A 6,355-nucleotide genomic window follows, 5' to 3' on the forward strand; every position below is an offset into this window, starting at 1 on the left:
GGTGAGGTCTCCTGGGCCTGACTGTGCTGCTTTGTGTCTGAGGAGAGGCTCAGAGCTCTGCTGTCCTGCTGGTCGGGTGACTGCTGCTGCCACTGGTCTCTTGGGGAAGTGGGTCATGGTGGGATTTGGGTGGGGACAGAGCAGGGGAATCCTTGCTCCGGAGCATCCAGCCCAAATCCCTCGAGGGTCCTCAGATGTTTGTGTTTGTTTGCATTGGAGATTTACTTTGTGCACTGCAGAGCGATCGAGAGCGCCTTGCCCAGCGCTGAGCGCCGCATGACAGTGCTCGGGTTAGAGCTGAGCCCAAGTGCAAACTGTGTGTGGGAGGGAGGCGGCAGTGTCTGTCCCCAGCCCTTCCCCGGGCTGCTGCAAGGAACCCGGGGTGAAAACCTTCCCACCTCTGGCCTAAAAAGCAGCAGTGTCTCAGAGGGGAAGGTTTAAAACCGCTTTCAAAGGTGTCTGCTGTGCGCAGGCGGCCCTGGGCGCAGCTTTCATGTTCCCCACTGCCAGTGCATTCAAATCCAGACCCAGGTCCGAGCGAGTATTTGGCATTTCCAGGCACTGCCACGCTGGGATCTTTGGCAGACTCCTCCGCTGCTGGGCACCCGAGGTGTTGGGGTTATTAAAGTTAAAATTCTTGCTCTGGAAATAGTCTTGTCCCTGCCCTGCCGGGCTGGGGGACGGCGCTGTCCGTGCACGGCACAGACACGGCGCTTTGCCCGAGGCTCACACGCTGTGAACGAGGATTAGTGACTCTCATCCCAGCCCGTGGTCAGTCCAGGGAGCGATGCCGGGGCTGTGGTGCCCGAATGACTAAAGAGCAGCATCAAAGCCTCTGAACTACCTTCGGTGCTTGCCTTTTTCCACAGAAGCAAGAGAACGTCTAATTTTCTCAGAGCATCAAATTAAGTCGGGGAAGGTGAGGTCTGGCCGTGCAGAATTAGCCGTGGCAGACAGATTCATCCTGCCCTGTTCCCTGCCTGTGACACAGAGGCACTCGCTGCTGAATCAGGCAATAGCAGCTCAAAGATTGAGCTTTGCAGAGGCTCATGTGTGATTGCTGGGAGGCTGTGGCTGTAGCCGTGAGCTGCATCGGCTCAAATTGTCCCAGCTGGTTGCCCTCTGTCCTTGCAGACAGGCTGGGAGGTGGTTTGCAGGGGCTGTCACTACTCTGTCCTCTGCCTTGGTCGCCCAGGAAAGGTTTGTCTTATCTCCCTGATAGCCCTGTTGTGCAACCTTCCACAGGTTCCGTGTGGTTTGGAGGGTGTCTGAAAGCTCATCCTTGAAAGGTGATCCCTCCTAGTTGATGTGTGCATCCTCCTCCCTGAGGATCTTCAGGTCTTGCCAAATGTGGTGCTCCAGCCTGGACCCCTCTTTTCTGAAAGCCTGCTCCTTCAGTCAGCTCTTTGTGTCGAGGCCAGGGTTTTTTTCCCCAAGCAGGTACTCCTGGGAGCTGTTCCAGGGTGGGTGTTTCAGGTGGCCACCACCCACACTACACCATCCTGCAGGTATTTTTGCATGTTACTTGGTGTTGCACCTGAGTGTGGAGGCACAGGGGAGAGCAAACTTGTCCTCATGTTTAACTTTCCATCATCCCAACACGGGCTGGTTGCCTGGTGCTTTATCCCAGTGTTTGCAGGGGATGGTCCCTCCTCCAGGGCACTCCCATTTGGGCAAAACAGCTTTTTTTAGGAGACATGAAAGAAACACCCCAAAAGCTCTGATTTCCCACCCTGATTCCATGGGGTGCTTCTCCAGCTGCACCATGTGTGTGAAGGCTGCCTTTCCAGGCAGGTGTTTAATTACCTCATTGCCTGGTTAACGATCTGGGACACATCTTGTTCAGATCCAATCACTCTGTTTGGGAGCAGCTCCCTTCAGCCGTGTCACTGGATAATAAAGCCAAATTGGCAGGCTGCATCCTGTAAGTTATAAACAAGTTTTCCAGACAAAGTGTCTTGAGAATCTGCCATTAGTGAATTTACTTCATGCTATTACAGCCTTGCTAATCCTCTGGGGAGAGGAAAATGAGGCTAATGCGTTAGCTGCTGTGGGGAATTGCCGTGATGTCCTGCTCTGTGGCTCTAGGGCTTGAACTCAGAAGAAGCTGCAGGATGCTGGAATGAGCCTGGAGAGGCCATGGGGTGGGAAGCAGGCAGGTCCTTTTGATGTCTGAAGGGTCTAGGGATGAGTAGTCCATAACAGCCCTGGGACTGAGCTGTTAAGGAGATGGCGTGGTGCGAACGTCCTCTGTATTTAGAGAGATACAAAGGAGCAGGACAAGGAATTCCCATTTGTGCCATGCTGGATTTGGCCACTTGTGGTTTCTGGGGAAAGGTCCCTTGGTGCTGAGCTGGCTCTGCATCCAGAGCCCCCTGACCTCTGCAGACCCTGTCGGGATCCTTGAGCCCAGCTCTGACCCAGGGAAGCTTTTTAATGGCTCTTAATCAGACCTGCAGGGAGAAATGCTGGGAGCCTTTGTTCTTCCCCTCTGCTTATCAGTTGGTAAAGATAAGGCAAAGCAAAACAATGTTTGAGGACTGAGTAATTTTAGACTTAAGAAAATCAGGTGTCCTATTTTCCCAGTGGGAGGGCAGTTTTTTCAAACAGGCCATTCCGAGGCTCTGGAGTTTCACTTTGGACTGTATGAAAACTGCTTCACAGGGAGGAAAAAGAGCTGGGATAAGAATTGTATGAAAAGATGCTGTCCCTGGTGCCTGCAAGGTGAAAGGGGGCTGATGTGTGAGTTGTGGGACAAAGTTCTGATACCTCTCAAGGTGGTGAGTGGGGGCCCCTGGCTCCTGACTCCTCTGGCAGCTGTTCGTGCTCCACTGTTCTCCATGGCTTTGGAGACACTCAGGAGGGTTTCCCTGTTTCTGAGGTCAGCTCAATTCTACAGCCTCTGTCTCCAGTTGCAAAGACCATGTATCCTTTGCAAGTCTTGGTCTGGGCTGGCTGTTCCTGCTGGTCCTGCTGCCAAACAAGCAGCATCTCCACGCAGAAGAGTATCCGTCAGGGATGCAGAGGGCTCCTCAGGGATGGGGTGGTGGGTGTTGCAGGACAGGGCAGTTGGTGAGGAGGTGCATGAACTGCTCTTCGTGGGTGCTTCATGAACAACTCCAGGCTGTTTCCAGGTGCATTGAAGATCAAACCCCAACCACCCTCTGCTCCTGTGCTCACTGATGGTTCCTGTGTTTCTCTTCCTGCCTCCCCATGGTTCAATTTGTTGTAAAGGTCCTTCCATTGCTCTGCTGTGGCACCCACCACTCTGGAGAGTCATTTAGGACAGTGGAGTTTTCCCTGCAGTGTCTGACCGGGAGCAGCTCTAGGTGGTGTGACATGGGAGTGCAGTGCTTTGTTTTTGTTACATCTCCTCCCAGGAGGATGATTCCAAGAATGAAGAATTTCAAAAGCAAGGAGGTGAAGTGGAAAGAAAACTCAATTGGAGAACTGGTGTGCAGAGGGTGTTCAGGAGGGGAAGGGAGGGGTGCAGAGAAGGTGGGTATGTTGTCATCCAGGAGGGCAAATGTTCTTCACGGGTCATAGTAAATCATTTATGGGTCATATTTAACTGCCATCTCCTCTGTAAAAGCTTAACAGAGAGACCAGCCTGATAACAAAGGCACACCATCCTCCAACTCCGCCTCTGCCAGTCTCTCATTGAGGATTAGCCCAGGATGGTTCCTGAAATCTTCCTTCCCTGAAATGTTACCTGCTCACCAGGTGAGCACAGCTCTGCCTCTGCTATCTGTCCCTGCAGGCGACCCACTCAGCTGTGTGAGCAGCAAGAGGCATCTGGTTGTGTGACTGCCCTGTAAAACCAGGCATCTGCATCCTGGCACAGCTCCCGGCTACTGGGATAAATCCTGGTCTGGAAAACGAATGAAATTATTATGATGTGACTTCCCAATCCATCTCCTGTTGTGTCTGGAGCCCTGCTGGAGCAGCCAGCCCCAGGTCTATACCCCCAGGAGGGATGTCTCAGCCCCCAGAATCAGCCCAGCTGGGGATGAGTCTGGGCAAGACACAACCTGCTCTGGGATTGGCTTTGCCTGTGGATCAACAACAGCATTTTAAGGCTGATCCACCTGGGATGAAATGAAGGCTTCCCACCCCAACCCATCTCCCCCGGGCAGGGCAGCTCTGGCAGCTGTGGCAGGAGGGAGCTTAGTCCCTGTTGCAGCACTGATCCCGTCTGAGATAGAGCTGGGGTGGGAGCTGCCTGTCTGGGGTGGTCAGGAGTTGGGAGACCCCTGGGAATGGTGTTTGGATGGTCTTCTCGGAGGCCTGTGAGCGGGTTTCCAGCTGCAGAGGGGCAGGTAGGTCTGGGGGCAGTCCTGCCCGGGATCCTGGGCTCAGGTCCAAGTGCCAGGCACAGCTGTGTGGGTGGCTGTGGTGGAGAACTGGTTGAACTGGTCTCCTTGCCTGTTGCTTCTTGCAGGGTCTGGGTTAACCACCGTGCTCTGCCCTGGCATGGCTTGAGCTGGTCTGAACAAAACCCGCTGAGGATCTGGAAGTGACCTGGGCTGAATCCAGCAGTGCCTGTCACAAGTGCTTCCCTGAGGATTCCTGCAGTGACATCCCCTTCACCTGTGCAGGTCGTGGTGGCCATGGCAGTGTGGGGGAGCCTGGGCTGGCAGCAACAAAGCACTCCTTGTGTGCACAGGGGTCGGGCTGCAGCACAAACTTCTGGGCTGGCAAGACCCATCATCCTGGAGCCATCCTTGGCTATTCCCATGGCTCCCCCTGCCATTCTTGTTTCCAGAGGCTGGGATGGTGACAGACCCCTCGGGGCTTTGCTGGGGGCTGGGTGAGCCCTGCTCCTCCGAGGATGAGCAGGCAGCAAAGAGCTGCCCCCCTGCATGGATTCTGCCTCTTCTCCTCCCAGTGTCTGGCTGAGCAAGCGAGAGGCAGGTCCCTTCACCTCGGCTGGATGCTCAGCACCGCTCCTGGAGCAGGGCTCAGGACCAGGCAGGACCTGGCCTGGCTCTCTGGCTTGTGTCTCACACCATCTGCACCCTTACACCCTGCCAAGCACTGCTCTGCTCCCATTAGCCCAGAGATTATCCCTGATTTTGTCTGTCCCGTCTGTGTGTGGCACAGAGGCTGCACTGCCTGCCAGAGCGTGTGCCTGTGTGTGCACAGGGCTGAGATCAGAGACTGCTGGCTTTGGAACACTCTGTCTTTCCGAGGGATCCTTGCCAGGCAGGGACTTGGCTGGGGGAAGGATCACACCTCTGTCTTGTTCAACATAGGAGAGGAAGGTGCTGTCTCAGAGCTTTGCAGGTGAGGAGCTCCAGCCCTCAGCTCCAGGCTGTGGGTGATGGATGGCTTGGGAAGCAGGTTGTCCAGGGTGGTGTGTTGGTATGTGCCTGGTTTGCTTTTTGTGTTCATTCTTAGAACTTCCTCCACGTGTGAACACTCTGTTTTCCAGGGTATGACAGGCAGATTACAGGCAGTGGATCTTGTTCAATTTAGTTTCCTCCTGGCCCATGCAAACAGCAGCCCCACACAGAAGGGGTTGTCCCATGCTCCTGTTTTGTCTGGGTACAAACTAAGTTCTACTTGGCCTCAAATGCTCTCCACTCTCATCCCTGTCAAGGCTTCAGCTTACTTAGAGCCTTTGAATGCCAGTGCAGCAGGATCTGGCCCTGTGGGCTACAGGTGATGTGCTGAGCTGGTTCCTCCTCATGGGGCCCTCCAGCAGCTCCAGTCAAAGAGCATCACTGCTGTCCTTGGTCAGTGGGATGTCAATGGCAAAGGGGTGATCTCTCAGCAACCACTTTCCATCCTGTCTGTGTCTTTCCCTCTCTCCTGAGGCGAGCATGATTTGTTTTGTGTCAACTTAAAGAGGGCAAAGAAGTCACCCAGGAGGGGATGATGGACCCCAGGCCTTTGTCTCTGGTCCTGGGTTGTCCTTGGGCCACATGGAATGGGGAAGAACAGCCACGAATCTGTGCTGGCATCACGTGGTGGCTGTGACCTCCATCTGCTCCTGTCCTCTTCCTCCTCCATCCTCTTCCCTCTCTCCCTGTTCCTTCCCAGGTTAAGGATCCCCTGTTGCTGTGGGATCTGTGCCGGATCAGCCTGAAATACAGGGTTCCTGGTTTGTGGGGAGCTTTGAGCTTGGCTTTGTCTGAAACCAACACATAGCCAGTCCTTGCTGTGGCTTAGGAGAGCCGTGGGGCTGGGCAGCCCCCCAGCAGCACTGCCTGGACAGGCATCCCCAGGAGCCACGGAGATGCCAGGGTGTTGTTGGGCTGTACTGGGAACCAGATGGGACTCTGAACCTTTGCTCCACAAGGGAAAGAGCTGCCCAGAGGCAAAGCCTGCTCAGAGATCTTCCCTAGACAAG

Source organism: Chiroxiphia lanceolata, chromosome 19, assembly GCF_009829145.1.
Source record: "Chiroxiphia lanceolata isolate bChiLan1 chromosome 19, bChiLan1.pri, whole genome shotgun sequence".
Lineage (NCBI taxonomy): Eukaryota > Metazoa > Chordata > Aves > Passeriformes > Pipridae > Chiroxiphia > Chiroxiphia lanceolata.